The sequence below is a fragment of the Populus nigra genome, chromosome 2, assembly GCF_951802175.1.
Source record: "Populus nigra chromosome 2, ddPopNigr1.1, whole genome shotgun sequence".
NCBI classification, from domain to species: domain Eukaryota; kingdom Viridiplantae; phylum Streptophyta; class Magnoliopsida; order Malpighiales; family Salicaceae; genus Populus; species Populus nigra.
The window spans coordinates 33046407-33068364 of NC_084853.1; the positions used below are offsets into that span (position 1 = coordinate 33046407).

General features: G+C 33.8%; 1 pseudogene; it reads left to right on the forward strand.

The window, feature by feature from the left end:
- The first annotated feature begins 21547 nt into the window (after window positions 1–21547).
- The window catches only part of LOC133682928 (uncharacterized), a 142242-nt pseudogene continuing 141831 nt past the window's right edge, over window positions 21548–21958 (forward strand).

Here is a 21958-nt window from a genome sequence, read left to right on the forward strand (position 1 = left end):
ACTTAATACTACCCAAATTTCGGTCTATATCTCCCAAATCATCAAAATCCCCTCTATGCTCAAAATCCCTATGTGGTCGAATATGTCCCCTCCTTGACCTATTCTCATACCTCTCTCCCCTATGTGTACGGAACCCACCACAACGGTTAAGATCATCCTCGACTTCATCTGCAGAGTTTCCAGCTACACTCTCCTCCTTCCTAGCTTCTCTACCCCTTTTACTACGCCCTCCATCAGACCTAGTCTCTAATTTTTCAATCCTAGTCATCAGCTCACCAAACATAAATTCCATCTGTTATTGTATTCTCGAAAGCCCATCTTCTTGGATTTCACCGTTCTTCTGTGGCACAGTATTAGAAGACATTATTTTTTTTCAAACCTACACGAAAATCGTTAGCAATAAAAATAACACCTCACACACTCATGTTTCACACAAATTTATAGGCTTTTCACTCGAATATGCTCCTTATGCCTTTTTCCACTCAAATTGCCTTTATTTAGTTCTTGAAATCACTTAGCAACAATTCAGAAAAAAAAAACAACCAACTATGCAATGAATTTATAAATTTGATATAGACTCTAGAAGCAAGAAATTACGAAACTAACAAAACAAAACTCGATGATAAATTCACGAATAGCAATGCAAATTTGTACGAATAATATGACATTTTGAAGACACGAAAAAAAATCAAAAAAGAGCTAAACAATTACGAATTATCAAGAACTAAGGATTTAATTCAAAAAAATTCCAGAAACTCAAGAAAATCAACTAAACTACCCAAATTTTCAAGAAACATAAACAAGACTACTAAAAGATTCAGCTAAAACAAAAAAAAGTGATTTTTCTTTTCTTTTTTTTTTGTGCGGCAACAATCAAGATTTCAAGATCAAGCCTCCTTATATATATATATATATATATATATATATATATATATATATATTGGCAAGAACAAAACAAAATCAAGACTTAGGTGTGTATGCCGATTTTGATTAAGGAAGCATAAAAAAAAAGAACACTAACTTATGATTAAGTGTTCAACAAAGCAATAAAAAGTAAGATCCCTATTATTATTTTTTATATATATATAGGTGGCCAAATCTATCAAGAATCAAACAAGAAACAATAAAGACTCAAATTGAAGGATATAACCTCTGATTAGATCAGCTTTGATACCAACTCATGCGAACCCTAGTGGAATTTAATGGTATTCTCGACCCCAAGATCAATCTAATGCAAGTTTGTTGATATTTGTATGAGTTTATCACAATGGAAGACTTGCTCCAAGGTAACAAGACTATAAACCAACTCGATCACAACGCCTACACCTGGAGACGAGCAAAAGAAGTATAAATTCACAACAAAGAATGGTCAATTCTTTGAAGAGTTAAAAGTTCAATCAAGAACCAAGATTGAGCAACCAAAAGTCGGCTACAATGCTGAAAATATTATCAAAAGTCTGCCTTAAAATTATTCCTAAAGAGTATTTATACCCCAAGCCAAAACCCTAATTTCCCTAATGGGTCTCACATAAACCCAATTTAATTAATAATCAACCCAAGCTAAAACTAGCCCAAACTAATTAAAATAAACAAGTCTAAAACCCAAACAAATTGTCTCCTCTCAAAATAATTAAAGTTTGATAGCCCAACTAATTAAATAAGACAAGTTCGTTGTTTCCGCATTCTGTCTGGCAGATTAAAACAAATGGTTCTCTCTCGTCTTAATTAATTAGAAGGCATGCCATATACCGTTGGACAGGTATGGAAGTCTAGTTTCCAGCCCAACTAGAATCACATCAAAATTCGATCTGTAACTCCAGTTATGACTAAAAGAGTAACAAAAGGTCAAACTGTCCGAATCTAGTCTTCTTCTCCCAATCCTTGTGTAATGGTCTTGGTTCCACCAACAAGCCCCTCTTGAACATGAATCAGATTAATTAAGGCTTGCTCTTTATTATTACAAATCTTCTTGAAGTCCACCTTAGCCCATGTATCTTGAAGAAGTCCATTGAAATCTACTTTGAACTTCTTAGCCCTAAGCCTAGTAACTGGACCAACTGGAACCTCCAATGGATCCTTTGATGGTTGGATCGTATCATGCATCTTTGAAACGTGGATGGTGCATTACACAATCCAAAAGGCATCCTTTGGTATGCAAACGTACTAAATAGACATGTGAAAGTAGTTTTCTCTTGATCTTCAAATACAATTTCAATTTGGTTATAACCTGAATAACCATCTAGAAAACAATAAAATTCATGACCGGCAACTCTTTCTAGAATTTGATCCATGAAAGGTAAAGGAAAATTATCTTTTCTCGTCATTGAATTAAGTTTCCTATAGTCAATGCACATGCGCCAACCAGTAATAGTCCTAATTGGAATTAACTCAATTTTCTCATTTGTTATCACAGTAACTCTAGACTTTTTAGGTACAACTTGGGTAGGACTTACCAATTTGCTGTCAAAAATAGGATAAATGATTCCATTATCTAGAAGCTTAATCACTTCATTCCTCACTACTTCTTTCATATTAGGATTAAGCCTTCGTTGCATTTCTCTAAAGGGTTTAGCATTTTCCTCCAAATAAATCCTATGTGTGCAAATCAAAGGACTAATTCCTTTTATGTCAGCTATGGTCCATCCTAATGCATTTTTGTGCATTTTTAGAGTCTGTAATAACTTACCTTTTTAATGAACATTAAGTTTGGAAGAAATTATTACCGGAAAAGTTTCATTTTCTCTCAAAAATAAGTATTTGAGATTGAATGGTAATGACTTGAAGGTATGGACTTAATTGATTGTGGTGGCAATTCCTTAATTTTTGGTCTCCAACTATTTGCCTTTGATTCTTCCTGAAAATAAAACATTTGCAAATCTTTAGATTCATTAAACTTAGTTTCACTATAAGTATTTTCAAATTGATCATAAACTAATTTTTGAATAAAGTCCACTTCCTGTAAATCATTATCATCTCTAGATTGCTTGCAAATGTTAAAAACATTCATCTCCAATGTCATGTTTCCAAAAGATAACTTCATCACTCCATTCCTACAATTAATCAATGCATTAGAAGTTGCAAGAAATGGACATCCTAAAATAACTGGAATTGAATTACGTGCTTCAACAGGTTGTGTATTGAAGACAAAAGTACTAACACATCTTCAACTATTCCTTTAGGCATTTTTACAGATCTATCAGCAAGTAAAAAAGTTATAAAAGTAGGTTTTAACTCACCTAGATTGAGACTTTGAAAAATCGAATATGGAAGTAAATTCACATTGGCCCCAAGATCAAGTAAAGCTCTGTCAATTTTATGCTCTTCAATAAAGCAAGAAATTGTAGGACAATCATGGTCTTTATATTTAAAAGCATTATTATTTTGAAGAATGACACTTACTTGTTCAGCTAAAAAGGCTTTCTTTTTCACATTCAGTTTTCTCTTCACGGTGCACAAGTCTTTCAAAAATTTAGCATAAGAAGGAACTTGTTTTATACCATCCAATAAAGGTATATTGATCCTTACTTATTTGAAAGTTTTAAATATTTCAGAATTGTCATGACATGAGGGAATGGAAGTGCTGGTGGGGAATCAGTTTTTTCTTTGCAATGTTTAGGTTCAACCCTTCCCTTACCCTCAGAGATTGACTCATCATCTTTCTCATAAGGTTTAATAATGGGTTTTTCAATAACCTTACCACTATGGAGAGTAATGGCTGATTTGACTTAATCCATGTGTTGGCTTTCAGAACCACTTGCATTTGCATTTTACTACCCCTTGGGATTTTGCTGTGGTTGTGATGGAAACTTACCTTTCTTCTGAAAACTGAGAGCAGATGTGAACTTTGTAAGAGTATCTTTCAAATCTACCATGGTTTGAGCATTTTGAGTATTGATTGTCTCTTGCTTTTTAATGAATCCATGCAAAGTTTCCTTAAGATTTCTTCTAGGAGGGGGAGCATAAGGAGGTGCATATCCATGAGAATTTTTAAAATTATGGTGTGCTTGAAATTATAGCTGTGAAGTTTGTGCATTATTGTTACCACTCTTCCAACTGAAATTTGGGTGATTTCTCCAACCAGAGTTGTATGTTTGCGAGTATGAGTTATGATTTGGCCTTTGAAAACTATTTAAAGCATTGGCTTGTTCATGGAGACATTCCTTAAAAGAAGGAGAAGTTGGACAATCATTGGTTGAGTGTTCATTAGTTTCATAGATTTGACACATAATTTCTTGAACATATTTTAATTGACCACTCTTTTTCAATTCCAGTGCCTCGACTTTTCTAGCTAAAGATGTAAATTTGACTTGGAGGTCATGATCTTCCCTAAGGTTGTACATGCCTCCACTAGATGTATGAGGTTGAGTTTTACCTGGTGCCTCACAAGTGCCTGTAGTGTCCCAATTTTGAGCATTTTCAGCTAGCAAGTCTAGGTACTCCATTGCTTCATCAGGGTCTTTATCTTCAAAAGTTTCATTGCACATCAAATCCACCATTTACCTATCTTTAGGTGTTAACCCTTCATAAAAATGTGAAATCAATCTCAATGTTTCAAAACCATGATGAGGATAGGTATTAAGCAAGTCTTTATATCTATCCCAACACTAGTAAAATGTTTCTCCTGGTTTTTGAGTGAAAGTGGTGATTTGTCTTTTGAAAGAGTTTGTTCTATGAGAAGGAAAAAACTTTTTCAAAAATTGTTGTTGCATTTCATCCCAAGCACGAATGGATCCTGACCTAAGATTTTGTAGCCATGTTTTAGATTTATATTTTAATGAAAAACGAAAAAACTTTAATCTGATGGTGTTCATGCTACAATTTAAGTCATTATAAGTGTTACAAACTTCTTCAAATTCTCTCAAATGGAAGTATGGATTTTCTAGATCTAAGCCATGAAAAGTGGATAAAAGTTTAATAATACCTGGCTTAAAATTAAAATGAGATACATCAGGAGGAAAAACTATATATGATGGTGCACTTGTTCTTGTTGGATTCATATGATATCTAAGTGTTCTAACACGATTATTCTCATTGTTCTCATTATGAATTGACTGGTTATCTTCTTCGGCCATGTTTTCTTAAGAAAATGAGGATTTCCTATAAAGTCTACCACTTAATGTGCGTGTCCAAACTCTCATGCAAGTGCAAAAGGAAAGAAAAGAAAAAGAAAAAGAAAAAAATAAAAATTAGAAAAACAAATAAAAGTGAAAACAAAAGAAAATAAAAGAAATATATAATTTATACAATAACTTACCTCCCTAGCAACGGTGCCAAAAACTTGACATGATCAAAGAGTTGATGTCTTATCCCAGGTGCAGGAGTGTCAAAGTAATAAATAACTCAGCAAGACCGGGGTCGAACCACAGGGAGGTGAACTATATAAATTATTAATAATAAAAGGAGGAAAGTTGAAGAGAACTTTTGAGATGTGATATTGATGTAAAGATTTAATCAAAGATAAAAATAGTTGTCAAGGTTAGAGGATCCACTAATGGTATTTCAAATAAATATAATATAAACTCTTTTTATTACTCAAATGAAAACCACACACAATGGAGGATCTAATCGAATGATTTATCGTTATTAGCTCATTATAAATTATTGACATGATCATATTAATTATCTTATCTAAGTAACACCATACTTGTAAATACTGTCAGCTATTCATGATGCTAACCTATGTTAACAACAAATCAAGTTCCTCTTATAACAACGATGTCGGCCGAAGACTATGAATGATTGAGCATTTATTGTACTAAGTGTTATACAATATAAATCTAGATTAACCATTTAACAAGCAAGGTATTAGGAGTGAATAAGATAAAAATGATAAGACATGTTAATAGCAAACTTTCTTGAATATAAACATTGAAGTCCATGTTGAGTTTATATTATACATATTCTAATACCACTAGTGAAACCTTTTCACCTTGACACAATGAACTTACCTAAACATTATGAAGAAGAGAAACATGAATAAATAAGATAAAAACATGATTATGATATAAGTTAACTAAGTATAGGAAAGGAAATGAAAAAGCATAAACAAGAGATTAATATAACATGAAAGAAAACTTGAACATTACAAAGAGAAAAAGCAAAAAGATGATCTTGATCTGAAAAACAAGATGCCTAAATACATGGCAAATGCCTCCTTTTATAGGCTAAAATTTAAAACTATTGATTAGATGACTAACTATTTAGTTGGTGGCCAACCATTGACTTGGTGGCTGGTTATTGACATTGTTGGCTGGCCAAAACATCATTGCTAACATCAGAATTCGAGCACATAGTCTCCATAAAAGTTGTGGGCAATTGTCTCAACTTTTCAACAAAAAAACCAGAGCTCATTTGGACTTCTAGAACTCGATATATAGGTTGAACACTGAATAGTGTCTGGGCTGTAGGATAGATACAGACGTCTATTTTGATGTTAAGAGTTGAACTTGAAAATGGAAGATTTGAATCTTGGACTTCTCATGAAAGTTTTAGACCTATGTCTTAGCTTTCCATCAAGATGAACCAGACCTAAATCAAAGGTCTACAACTCTAGTTATGATCCAATAATCGAATGGCGTTCTAGTTTGAATTGAACCAACATCTCTTCTCTAAGCTTAGTCTTCTCTTTGTCTCTTAACTTTTTAATCACATCAATCAATCCTTTGAGTTGTGGGATAAACCTGCATTCAAAATGAACATTTACCATAAATTAAAGATGTCTTATGTTATCGTACTTGCTATCATAAAACATGCTTAAGTTAGGGAATTTAATGATACTTTAAGTGCAATATGATGATATAAAACCTTGATAAAAATGCAGTTTTAAGTACTAATCAGTCCTCTCAAGTAATAGGTGTAAGAACCCTAGCCAAACCCATACAGTTTCCTTCTCTTTTATGTCGCAAAATTCCAAAAGGCAAGTAATGAGGTGATGTTTTTTCCTTACCTCACAATCTTGGGTTGTCCTAGATAGGTTTTTATGTAGTTCTTTTTCTTCTTCTTCCTCTATACTTTCAGTTTTTCTTCTCTTCCCTCTTTGCTGCAGCAGTCGGCCCTTCCATCTCACTTGCCTTTCATGGTCTCCTCTCCTTTCTTCTAACTCTCTCCTCACACAACAATCAAGGGCTTGCATGTAACTGGGTTTTGCTTTGAAAAAAGAGGGGTTGTTGAAGCCAAGGCTACTAGGCGGCTATTTTTGGGGAAGAGAAAGGGTCACCTTCTCTTCCCTCCTGCATTTATACCCGTCTTAAATGAGAGGGGATGTTTGGGTGCTAGTTATCCTTGGTCTCTATCCCCTTGTTGACTTATCCTATGGCTAGTTATATCCTCCATAATCCCCTCCTAGGATAGGCTGGTTCCTCCCCCACCAATTTTCCTTAAAATAAGTTGGTCTAACATTAAATTTTTTTTGTTGGGTTTTACAAAATACATGGATTTGTCTACGCACACAACCACCATTGACTCATAAACCATTAGAAGAAACAAGCCATATTCAAAATAAAAATTTATAATGATAATGATGGTCGGAAAAAGAATGACGATATTAATGGATGAAATGAGAGAATGTAAAATATAAATAAGGAATAATTGAAAGAAAGACCTAAATTGGTTGTTAATATGGTTATTATGAAATGTATCCTTGAATGAGGATAACTTATGAGATATGCTTGTGATTACCAAGAGGAACCACATGCATTATGCAATAGCAGCAATAGGGGAGCACGAGTAAAGCTTCTACTGAAAGTAGGTGAACTGCACCTATACTTTCTAGTTAAATTCCATGATTTAATATGTTATTGATGTGAAATGTGAATTAGCAAATGTTGGATATTTTGTGAAAGGATGAAAGTTTGCGTAATGATATTATTATTTTGGATAGTTGATGCAACCATATTATTTAATAGTTTTACCGACATATACCTATGTTTTATACATAAAATGTCTTGATATTCTTTGTTTTATGTTTTGAAGACACTTTTGGATGAAAAAATAAAAAAAATGTAAATTGGAGATAATTGACAGATTTGACCTTCAGTCGATGTTTTCTGTAGAGCTTGAGCTCTAGAGGTTGAAACAAAGTGATTCCAGTAGAATTAGAAAGCTAACATCCATACCATTCTATACATATAAGGAAAGAAAAATAAAAAGAGAAAGAGCATGGAAATTATAGCCTTCAAAGTCAAATCTTGCATTCTGCCAATGTTGACCTTCAGTTACTCCGACTTGAATATCTTGAGCTACAGAAGTCCATTAGACGCAAACTCAATTTGTTTGGATTACTGACTCAAAGACCTATCAGCCTACCAAATTTTAGTAGAAAAAGAGCTCATATGAGAGAGATGTGATTTTTCTAAGATGACACATGAATTTTATCAATAGACAGGTTTTGTGAAGAAACAAGTCCAAAGTACTTCTCAAAGTATCCAAACATCATCCAAGTCTTTATTTTGGCAATTTAGCTTCTCTAAGTCAAAATTCAAAGTTTGAAGATTTTATGCAAGGCTATTTCTCTAAGTCAAAGTACTTAAATGTGAATTGTCTACTTAGGAAAGGGTAATTTTGTAAAAAAGGGATTAGGATTTCATAAGATATAAAAAGAAAGAGAGAAAGGAAAGAGAGGGCAACCAGCTAAGAGAAAAAAAAGCCCCTTTCCTCTGACAGAAACACAAATCATGTTTTCTTCCTTCTTTTTGATTAATTGTTCAGTAGACATGCAAGGCTAAACTTTTTTTCTTGATGGCAAGGACATGAAAACCTTCATATTTCAAGAACTGTGAGATTTAGTTTACCTTTTCTTTTCAGTTTATATAATGAATATGTTTGTTCTCCTATGCTTATTTTTCCTATGATTGTTTGTTGTAATTGCTAGAACGGACTCTAAGTTATTATTGTAGACAATCTATTGCTAAGTTCGATATCAAAACCGGAGTTGTGGTATATGAACTTGTGAAGCAACTAAGTTTAATAATTATGGTAGATCTACGTTATTAACCTTAGGGAGAACATTCGATTGATCAAATCAAACATGGATTGCGGACAATTATGTTGTCTAGATTAATCAACTCATCTAGTTTTTAAGGCTGCCATTGAATTAAATTACTAGTGCGAACACTGTGGTTATTTGATGGTTAGGATTAGTTATACAATGAATTTGTTAACTAATCAGCATAAGAAAAGATAAATAGTGAGAGTATAAATTAAAATTTCATTTCCATGATCAATTCTGATTTCTGTAGGTGGACGTTTACTTATGACCAAGGTTTGTTTTTCTTGATAAATTTTAGTTTTCTTTGATTTAGCATTGATTGCTTCTTTCTGTTTACATTTGCTTTTGCCTAGATAACCTCTAACCCCTCCCAAATCACATATCATCTAGTATAAAAATCTGAATTGAACCTTCCTCGTGGGATCGACCCCTTACTTGCTCTATACTAACTTGTGTGTTGTGTTTGAAGGTAGGGTAATTAATTTGTGCGATCGTGATACCGTAACAATAGTAGTCTGAATGTATGTGTGTTTAAAGTGAATGATCCTTATGTGAAATTACCAAGCGATGAAATTATCGCTAACATAGGAAATATTAGTGTGATATGTGGCGTTAACTAACATGCATTTAGTGTATGTTAGGATTTCGAGTAAGGGGATCACCATGTATTGGCTAGCATACATTTAGTGTATGTTAGGATCCCGGGTAAGGGGATCACTATGCATCGATGCCTATAAGACATGGACTAGCATACATTTAGTGTATGTTAGGATCTCGGGTAAGGGGATCATCATGCATCGACTAGATATATTTAGTGTATGTTAGGGTCTTGGGTGAGTAGGGGCGGAGCTAGGATTATTTCTTAGAGGGGCAAAACTAATATAATAAGATATAATATTTTTTTTAATCTATTATACATGAGTTGTAAAAATAAAATAAAAACTGCATGATTTAGTTTTATTTAAAGAACGTATTACAAAACATATAATGATCTTTAAGCATTATTTATGTTTGATAAATTTTGAAATAAAATAAAAAATGATAAAAAATGATTCTTACATATTTATTTTAATTATGCTCGTCGTTCTTTCATAGAATAGAAATCATTGATTATCATATCAATTATAAATCTTTCAACAATTTTCTTATCTATATAGATAATCAAATAATTTGCAAGAAAATCATCCTCCATCCGATTGTAAAGTCTTGTTTTAACAATCTTCATCGCTGAGAAAGCTCGTTCAGTTGTTGTTTTCAAAATAGAAAGAGTCAAAATAAGTCGAATCAACCTATCAATAAGTGGATAAATTGATGATTTTTATGTTTCAACCAATCCTTGACATAAATCAGCAATCGATGACATATTCTTTAACTTTGGATGATTGGGTACATCAAACTCATAATGTTGCAACTGGAATCTCAAATGAATTTTTTCTTGGTCAGAAAAATCTTCAAGATAGAACTTGTCAACAAGTAAGCATATATCTTCAACATTGAATAATTTATAGCTATTTCTAGAATCTAAAGTTGTGCTCAACTTAAGAAGCTCGATCTTCTACTCATTGAATCTATTATTTAGCTCTTGCAATTATTGATCAATGATAGCTGTAAATATATCAACTCGGTAGTGATGCTCAACTGTTATTGATTTTTTTTACGGCGAGATCATCCCACATTAGAAAAAGAAGCATCCATATCAGGAACTTCAATGTCTTGATGCTTACAAAATGATGTCACTTCTTCTAAAAGAGTTTCCCAACAATCATCTCTTAACTTCTGAATTAAAGTCTTTGTGGTAGTCACCAAATGCATATCATTTAAAATGTCTTGAGATTTTTGTTGCAAGGCTTGACAAAGCATATCAATAATTCCCATAACATTCTTCATTATATGTAAGATGAATGCAAAATCAAATGACATTAGAAACTGAAATGAACAGGCCGAATCACCATGTTGAGAATAAGTAGATCCATCTAAAGCAATGTTTTCAAGAACCAAGCAAGTTGCCCTATACATTTTTATCAAATTGCAAATTGATTTGAAGTGTGAACTCCATATGCTATCTCTAGGTCTTTGCAAACCACCTACTTGATTAACTCTTTTACCTATTTCAATCTCACCAATATCAACTAGATGTTCAATTATAACTGCTTGAAAAGCTCGTAATGTGTCATTACACTTGCAAGAAGCACTAACAATGTTAATAATAAAATCAAATTCTAAAAGAAAGTGTGAACATAAGAGATTTCTCTAGTTGCAACAATAAGAGCTAATTGTAATTGATGAGCTAAGCAATGTACATAATGTTTTGAATAAAGTTTGCAAACCATTCCACTCTTCATGCATATTACTAGCACCATCATACCCTTGACCTTTAATATTTTGAACATCAAGATTGTGATGAGATAAAACAAGGAAATCTCTTCCTTAAGAGTTAAAACAATTGTATCTTTGACATGAACTATATCCAAAAATCGTTCTCGTATAAATCCACTTCTATCAACAAACCTAATAACAAGGGTCATTTTCTCTCTTATGGATTCATCTCGAGCTTCATCAACAATTAAACAAAATCTTGCGTCACTAATCTCATGATGAATTGGAGACTGAACATTTCTAGCAAAGACATGTAAAATTTCTTTTTGAATTTGATGTGAGGTGTATTTAGCATTTTGTGGAGCATTACCCAAAACAAGAGCACCTACTTGCTCATTGTAAGATGCTATAAGTTCCATCATTTCAAGGAAATTACCTTGGTTTTTTTATTCTGGACATTCATCATGCCCTCTAAAAGCACAAGCTTCAAATGTGAGCCAACGAACAATATCTATTAAAGCTTTAATATGCAATTGATAATTTAGAATTTCTTGAGTGGTTTGCCTCTTAACTACCTTCTCAATATGACATGACTAATTTTTCAAAATTTCCAAGCACTTGGTAGCAAATCTGTGAGCTGAATTTGGACCTTTTTCCCATATGAGTCAAAAAAGCACATCGTTCCCCATCATTAACTTTCTTCCAACAACTGAATCCTTTAATAGTAAATGTGTCTATAGCAAGGAAAACAAAATGCAGTATTTTTCTCTAAATATTCAAGCCATGGATAAATTTTGAACCAATGAGATTGAAATCGACGGGGATGTTTTTCACTAGTCAGTGGATATTCAGACATCAAAGGTTAATATGGCCTCAAATTAATTTATGCCCTTCGAATTTCATCTTGTTGATTAACCGGGTATTCCCAAATTTAAGGATGATTGCTTGGATATCTAATTAAATGAGCAATGTTGATTCTATTAGGAGGTGGTTCACTAGTCAATGTAGGTTGTTTGTAAAATGAAGCACATTGGGGCTACTCAACCATAACTTCAACATTACACATAACAATTGGTTCACTAGGCTGTGAGTTATCAATATTTTTCCTCTTTTTCTAAAAAAAAAATCAATTCTTCTTATTTTGTTCATGGTTCAACCTAAAATCAAAACATATATCATGAGAAAAAATTGATAATTTTGGTGGCTCTGCTAAAACAAAACATAAAAAAAATCCAAGCATAATCAAAACAAACCCATAAAATATATCCAATTAATTAGAAAAAAAACATCACTATAACAAGAATTCAAAAACAATTGTTAAAACTAGCAGATCTGAGGGAAAAAAAAGCAAAAATAGTAGAATTATATATATAAAAAAAACATCATCAAATTCTTAACAAACATCCCAAAAGAAAACAAAAATAAATGTTAAGTTTGGGTTACCAATGACCAATTACCTTGTTTTGTTTGATGAAAGATGAATTAATTAATGAGTTTGATGTCTAATTTAGCCTTTTCGCTTGCTATTGTTATTTGTTTTCTTATTTTTTTTTTTAACTTTTTTTTAGGGCTCCAAATAGTGACGACAAAGTCAATTTAGTTGAAAAGGTTTATAACTTTATGTTTTTCTTTCCACATAGATAGGGCTTTTAAAGTGATCCTATATCATTTAGCAAATATATTTACTATGGGAAGGGCCCATCTATTTAAAATAAAAAATATTAGACCTTCCCACACTTAAATACTAAATAACAAAAAAAATTAAAATGTTTTGTAGGGGACTGGCCCCTGTTTGCCTCCATTTAATTCCACCCCTGCGGGTGAGGGGATCGTTGTGTGTAGATACCTACGAGGTGATGATGATACCAGTTAAATTGGTATCGGCAATGTGTTAGGCGGAAATAGTCATGGTTGATCTTATGAAATCTTGAATGAGAAAGAGTTGCAATGAAAACAAGAAGGGAGAAGTGAATAGAATATGAATACATGCTTGTTTTTTAAAAAATTGTTGGATAATTGTGTTACTATACTTATTGTGATATTCATGTTTCAATAATATGTATTTTGTTTCAGGACCATCACATGCACGACAGGAGTAGATCCTAGCTTATGTTCACATTTTGTTATCTATTTCTAGAGAGCATATCCTTGTATTTGGTATTATTACAATATTTATATAATGTAATTTGCATATTTGATGTTTAAACTTGAATAGATAAACCTAACTCTGAAATTCATATAATCATGTTCCATGTATGCGTGTTTGTCTCATTTTTTCCTTTATAATGATATTTGTTGTTCAATGTATGTTATAAATATTGTGGTTGTGTTGACAATGATGTTTGTGGGATTGAGACCTAGGATGATTGGGTCGTGATTGAGTTATGAGATGTGAGATATTAGAAGTGTAAATAGGTTCTATGTTGATAACTTGGGACCTCCCGGTATAGTGGAGACTCTGTCAAAATTTCAGTAGGAATTTTGATAGACTTGTATATGAAAATCATATATACAAAAAAACAATTACCCTGTTTTTCATTCGACATGAGATTGTTGTTTTATTCCGGGAATGAGGATGTTATAGCATACCTATTTTTTTGTCTTTTTCTTGGGGTGAAGATATTATATTATTATATTAATATATTATACAATATACTAAAAGGGATCATAGCCCCTGTTACTGTGGATTGCAGCAGTATATTGGCTGAGCTGCCCTTGCCATGGAAAGTTGGAAAGACTGTAGGGGGAGGGTGGCATTGTCTTTTCATTGGGATGCATTCGACATTGAAGGGATGGTTAGGGAGAAAATAATCAGATCTGATTTTGATAGGGACATGTTAGGGCTGTAGACGCCATACCTTGGGTGCTAGGGTCAACCACGTGCCTGAGTGGCACACCCGAGCGCCGGGGTCTAGAGACCACGCACCTGGGGTTTACAAAGCCCCTCAAGGGTTTAAGGCTCACACAGCTTGGTCAGCAGACCCACGCACCTGGGTTTGTCTTTGTTTGTTGACCGACTCTTGGGTTTGCAGACCACGTAGAAAGGAATAACAAATTCAAAAGAAATTGAAAAGGGGAATAACAAATTCAAAAGATTTTGGAAAACAATATAACAAGAGTTATTAGTATTGTTGTTCTTTCTATTACCATTGATATATTTGCTAATATGGTTCATATAATTATTAATAAATTTGAAAAAAATATTATTAGTATTGAAAAACAAACATAGATTTAATTTGAAGGGTAAAAGTATTAATTATTGTTCTTCTTATTATTATTATCATTAATAAATTTTTAAAAAAATATTATTACTACCAAAGAAAAACCATATAGTTGTTTTGAAGGATAAAATTAAAAATTGTTATTATTTGTGCTATAAATATTATTATTTTTATTATAATTGAAGGTATTAATATCAAAAATATTATTATTTATGGTTAACATATTATTATTTTCAGTACAATTGAAAGTAATAATATTAAAAATAGTATTATTTGTATTATAAATATTATTATTTTTATTATAATTCTCTTGAGTCTTGCAACATAACCCAGTTCTGTTAGTTCCTGCGTAGGACCCATGAGCCTTGGATCCTACTTCCAGATCTATTTCTATGGGGTCTGGTATCCACACCCATTAGATGTGGGTCCCACGCTAGACCTATTACACTTGGGTCTAGAGTCAGGATCCAATTCTCTTAGGGCCTGCGTCAGGACCCCTTAGAATTTGGTCATACATCAAGACCAATTCTATTGGGTCCTACTTCAGACCCCAAAGCTAATGGGTCTTGCGTCAAGACCCAATTCTCTTTGGTCCGACATCAGGACCCAATTCTCTTGTTTCCGGCATCAAGACACAAAGCTAATAGGTCATGCGTTGGGACCCAATTCTCTCGGGTCTTTCTTCAAGACCCAAGGTTTTTGGGTCTTAGGTTTCTAAATATAATTATTTGTATTATAAATATAATTATTTTTATTATAATTCAAAGTATTAATATCAAACATATTATTATTTGTGTTGTAAATATTATTATTTTTATTATAATTAAAATTATTAATATGAAAAATAGTATTATTTGTGTTATAAATATTATTATTTTTATTATAATTAATAGTATTAATATTAAAAGTATTATCATTTGTGTTATAAATATTATTATTTTTATTATAATTAATATTATTAATAAATTTGGAAAAACATTATTATTAATATTAAAAACAACCATTGATTTGATCTAAATGGTAAAATTATTATTATTATTATTATTATTATCCTTTGGTCTGCGTTAGGCCCCAAGGCTAAGGGGTCCTGCCTCAGCACCCAATTCCCTTGGGTCCTTTTTTAGAATCCAAGGTTCCTAGGTCTTAAGTTTATAAATATAACTATTTGTGCTATAAATATAATTATTTATATTATAATTGAAAGTATTAATATGAAAAATAGTATTATTTGTGTAATAAATTTCATTATTTTTTTTATAATTAATAGTATTAATATGAAAAATATTATCATTTGTGTTATAAATATTATTATTTTTATTATAATTAATATTATTAATAAAATAATTAATAAATTTAAAAAAACATTATTATTAATATTGAAAAACAACCATAGATTTGATTTGAATGGTAAAAATATTATCATTACCCTTCAAATCAAATCTATGGTTGTTTTTCAAAATTAATGATATATTTTTTAAATTTCTTAATTATGTATTAATTATAATAAAAATAATAAGATTATAAGACAATATTAATTATAATAAAAATAACTATATTTATAAGACAAATAATAATATTTTTTATATTAATAATACTAATAATAATAAATTTTAAAATATTTATAATACAAATAATAATATTTTCGGGTATGGTTGTGCAGGCAGACCCAAGGATATTGGGTCTCGCTGCCTAGCTAGACCCAGCCTCTTTTTAAAGTGTTTTGGGTGTGGCCCAAAACTATTGGGTCCTGTTGGGTAGCAGAACCCAATGCTATTATCATTTTTTAGAATAAATGACGTTGAAAATCTGTCATGTTGACTTTATAGTGTTATACCAATATAAGCTTTTGAGCCTTCAATATTATATTCTTTGATTGTGCATTCTTTCAATGATATGTATCTCTAGAACTTGCTTCATATCTTGTTGAGATTATATTCACATTACATGTGTACATGAAGATGATAAAGGCATTATAAATTTTAACAACTTAAGCCAAAAAGTCATCCTAAAGTATATTATCTTTAGTGAGCCCTTTTGAACTTATTTATCTTTTCTTTGCTTTACCTATGTGTAAGCCTTAACTTTTTATATGTTTTCCTTTTCCCCTGGCCAAGGATTAGTAAAGCTTATACTTGATGATATCTCATGGGATTATTGTTGGAAATTATGTGAAAAGAAAAAAAGTGATGTTTAATGAAAAGAATGGGCAAAGTTGCCAAAGGTGAAAGAAAAAAAAAAGAAAAAAGAAAAAAGAAAGAAAAGAAAAGTGTTGCATTGTGTTCTTAAAATTTTATATTGATGGAGCTTTGTTGCGATGTCGCGGTCGCACAAATTAATTACCCTAGCTTAAAACACAACACACAAGATAGTGTAGAGCAAGTAAGGGGTCGATCCCACGAGGAAGGTTCAAGTCAGATTTTTGGATTTGGCTTCGCAGCCAGACCCAACAACGTTGGGTCTCGCTGCCATGTCAAACCTAACAGCTTTTGGCAGAGAAAGAAACACCCCCAACCGTAATTTTTTACCAAAAACACAGTAGAGGAACGCCCCCGGGGCGCTACAGTGATGTTCATAATGAAAATAGTTTATGCCTACAGTGCCGTCCACAATGCAATGTGTCTGTGTCCACTCTCACACGTTTTGAAAGAGACTAGAGTAAACCCAAACATTGCAATGCATAGTGAAATCAATCACAATCCACAGTGATTCGAAATAGTGCAATGCATAGTGAAATCCCTCACAGTCCATAGTAAACACGTCCACAGTAAAACTTTTGTACAACACTTACCCAATGTATTAGAAATTGTTCTAGGAAGGTTTTGGGTTTATCCTCGCTGCATTTTCTACTCCCTAAAACTCTTCTCCCTCAGATTTTCTTGGTCGCTTTCCACTCCTCTATTGCCGCTAGCCTCCTCTTTTCCTTGCCCTCAATTTGTTTTGCTTTTGATGCTTTAATCTTCACTCAAACCTCTTATTTTCTCTCATGTGTTTGCTTGCATGTGATTTTCTCCACCTGTTCTTTGGAATAAGGTGCTGAAGAGCAAAATGTCTCTTCATTTTCCCTTCCTCTCTCACTACTAGAAATTCGCTTAATACCAACGAAATTACCGACGACCTACTGCTGTTCGTAATTTAAGGTCACAATTACTGACAAAAAATTTTTCATCCGTCATTCTGCTGGTATATACCGACGGACACATTCGGTCTGTATTTACTGATGGAATGAAGGACGGAATATACAGAATTAAAAAAAAGGCGGTTCGCTGTCATGGATGTTTTTGCAGGTGATTTTATCGATGGAATCACCGAGAGATTCAAAATAGCAGATCCGTATGGTGACGTGACCGCTTCACCATTTAACATGCCAACGGAATCACCGAGGGATTCAAAGCGAAATTTTTGTATAGTGACATGCCCTGTTTACCATCAGAATGGTTGATGGAATCACAAACGTAATAATTTTGTTGGTGAATCCGTCGGCAAAAGTTAATATATGCCTACTCTGCCGACTCTATTATTCTTCTTCCCAATCCCAACTCTCCCCTACTGCAAACAACCAGCCCCCCCCAAAAAAAATCTCCCTCTTCTCAGCACAACAAGTCATATTTCTTGAAGTTTTGTGGTCACAGCATCCGTGTTCTGATTTACCGATGGATTTTATCAGTTTTTGTAAGTAATTCTATCTTTTAAAATTTTAACATTTAAATGACAATTTTATTGTTTTTTTAGTATGTGTATTTTGTTAGTATATGTACATGTTTTATTCTTATTTCTCAAACAAACTTGTAGTATATGAATGTATAATTTTATACTTGTTATGGTTTGTTTTAGATTTTATAAAATTGTATTTGTTTGTAAATTGTTGAAACTTTATTGAATTACCGAATTACATGTGTTGTTTTGAAATAATTAATAGCTTATTTAACAGGTCCGTTTTAATTTTTATCAATGGTATTGCGGAGTTGTAATTTCCGTAAATTTACATGTATTAATTTGTATGGATGCTGATAATTGATAATGAATATTTAATATTTATGAGAAGTTGTAAATGGTTTGTTGGATAATTTTGAGGTAAATCAATATATTTGCAAATTTATTTACCTAACACAATTAATTAATACATGTTGTCATCGTAATTTTATAGAGGTTCGGTAGAATTCATGGATGATCGTTCATGGATGTATCGAGATTCACCCTAAGGATTGCAGAGGATGAATTATTGTAACGGGGTTCAAGGTTTTTTTAATTTCGCAACATTTATTCCCAGAAATTTTACTAGAGGCGATATTAGGTGTCCATGCAGGAAGTGTAAAATAAAAAGTAATGATGCATCTTCTACATAAAGGGTTTGGGGAGAATTACCGGTGTTGGTATGCACACGGAGAAGTATTTGTTTGTAAGAAGAGAATGGGAGAAAAGGTGATTGGGTCAACTTCTAGCCCTAGCAACGTGCAAGAATCGACAAATGACAACACTAATCCTTACAGGAATATGGTTATGGATGTAATGAGAATGAATCAAGGTAATGTCAGTCAATGTCCAATCGTAGAAGAAGAACCTAATGCAGATGCAACTAGGTTTTTTGATTTATTGAAAGATTCTGACGAACCATTATGGGATGGCTGCACGAACCACAGTAAATTATCGGTCGTAGCACAGGTGTTCACCATCAAGTCAGATTACAGGTTGAGTGAGGCCGGGTATGACAAAATTATTGAATGGGCAAGAAGCATTTTATCTTAAGGGAACAGGCTGAAAGAGAACTTCTATGCTGCGAAGTCAATGATGAAACCCCTCGGTTTAGGATACCAGAAAATTCACATGTGCCCTAACTTCTGCATGTTATACTACCTTGAAAATGTTGAGCTGACCGAGTGCATGACATGTGGGCATTCCCGTTGTTGCTACCCAATTTTTGACCCATGTTTTAATAAATTTTCAGAAAAAATCCAAAAATAGTGAAAAGCATTGAAAATCCAAAAAAAATACGTTTTTAATACATTTGCATCGTTTTTATTATTTTTAGCATCGTCTCAAAAGAATTTAAATTTTCAAAGATATTTGGAACGCGTTCAACTTTTCACGCGTCATTTTTAAAATCATTGATTTTCCGCATTGAGTCGATGTTGATATTTGCTCGCTTTCAAAAATACAAAAAAATAAGAAAAATCAAAAAATACAAAAAAATACAAAATTTACAAAAAAAAGAGGAAAAGAGAAGGAAAGGAAAAGTTGAGGGACTAGTTTGAAAACCTAGCAAAACTTTTCCTATAAATACTAAGCTACACTGATTTGTTTTAGGGGGGGCAATTTTGCAATTAAAAGGGCAACAAAAAAAAACCCTAGAGGTGAACATTTTTTCTCTTCTCCCTCACCCTAGCCAGCCAAGAAGCCGCCGCTCCCCCCTCATCAGATTTTTTTCTTCATTTCTGGCCGCTCCACTCCCGGTCATCTTCATCCTTCCCTCCAGCCTCCCACTGCCCACAAAACCCACACAAGACAACCCCTCACCTCCTCTCTTTCCCCGATCTTCACTCATCAACCGGCCATAGACCAACAACAGCCACAAATCAGCTCCCCCTTCCATAAATCCTCCCTCTCAGCTGCTCCCTCTACTCTTCGCAGCTCCTGAACCTGCCTCCATCGACCCATCTCTTTCCCACAGCAGCCTACCACCACAGACCGAGCCAGGTCTCCTTTCCGTTTTCTTCCTCAAGCCGAACTCAGCGGCAGCCCCGCCGTCTTCTCTCAGTCCCACGGCAACGATAGCAACACCTCAGCGCCCCCGTCAGCTCCAGTGTTGCCGAAGCCATCGCCAACAATCCAAGCCCGGCCGAACAGCCTCCAGCGGCAGCAACCATCAGACAGCCTCCACACCAGCAGCAGCGCCGTCCTTCTTCCCTCTCTCGGCCGACCCAGCCGTTCCTCAACTCCACCATCAGATCAGCCATCGGCAGGAGCAGTCACCAGAAGGAGGGAGCCGATTACAGATCCAAAGATGAAGATAACTGACCAGAGGAAACAGATCTAAAAAACAGAACAAAATAAAATCGGCTTGTTGTTGCGTTTTGTGTTTTTGCAGGTGACAGTGGCTATCAACGCCGTTGCAGGAAGGGAAAGGGAGAAGAAGCTGAGCAGACCCGCTCATTTCACTCTTTTGTGGCGGCGCGTGGGTTCACGCGCCGCCAGTGGCGGCGGCGCGTGGGAAGACGCGCCGCCACTGTTTATGCGGTTCCAGAAGGGCTTCCCTGCAATTTCTGGAGTTTAGGGACTATTTTGTAACTTTTAAATTATGTAATGTAATTTTTGTTTAGTGTTTAATTTTTTATAATTTTTTGTAATGTGATGTACAAAAAGAACAAAAAAGGAAAAGAAAATAAAAGAAAAAGAAAATAATAATAGAAAAAGAGATGTGTGTGTTTGTGTATTTTTTTTCATGTATGTTATTGAATCAAAAGAAAAAAAATGAATTTAATATTTTAATTTATATGCACAAATATCTAAAGGACAGATAAAAATCATGTTGTACTTCCCATAAAAATGTAGAGCATGTATCTACATATATTTTGGGAACTAATAACTGATTTATCAAAGCCTTAGAATTGGGCTAAAATTTTATTTTTAAAAAACACATCAAGTCCATGAAGCAGCTTACCTCAGGTAGGGTGCGTTAGGGGTGCTAATATCTTCCCTAACCACAATCAGTCCCTTACCTGTGAATCTCTGACAAGACCAGTGCATCAGGTTTCCTAGTAGCCCTCAATAAATTACTAGGTGGCGACTCCAACGAACCAATCAAATCAAAGCAAAATCAACAACGAGAAAAATCGCCAGCCGACGCCGCGCGGATTTTTTGACGTGCGACACCCGTTACAAACCCAGAACTGGCAGGGGAAAGACACTAGTGGCATATAAAAAACTTAGATACTTCCCAATCAAACCTAGATTGCAGAGGTTATTCATGTCACCAAGGACTGCTGAGCATATGACATGGCGCCAATCACATGATGCGGTTGATGGAGTGATGGTGCATCCTTTTGACGGTGAAGCCTGGAAACACTTTAACAGTGTGCATCCTCACTTTTCAGTTGAATCAAGGAGCGTGCATCTTGGGTTGTGTACAAACGGATTCAACCCATTCAGGCCATTTGCGGCTCGTTATTCTTGTTGGTCGGTCATACTCACGGTTTATAACTTGCCACCGAGAATGTGTATGAGGCTGGAGTTCATGTTTTTATCTACTGTCATACCCGATCCAAGCAGCCCGGGTCGGAATATAGATGTTTGTCTTCGACCGTTGATTGATGAGTTGGTGCAGTTGTGGTCCTCCGGAGCTTTGACTTATAATATATCGAGGAAATAAAATTTCCTTATGAGGGCGACTTTGATGTGGACTATCAATGATTTTCCAGCTTATGAAATGCTTTCTGGTTGG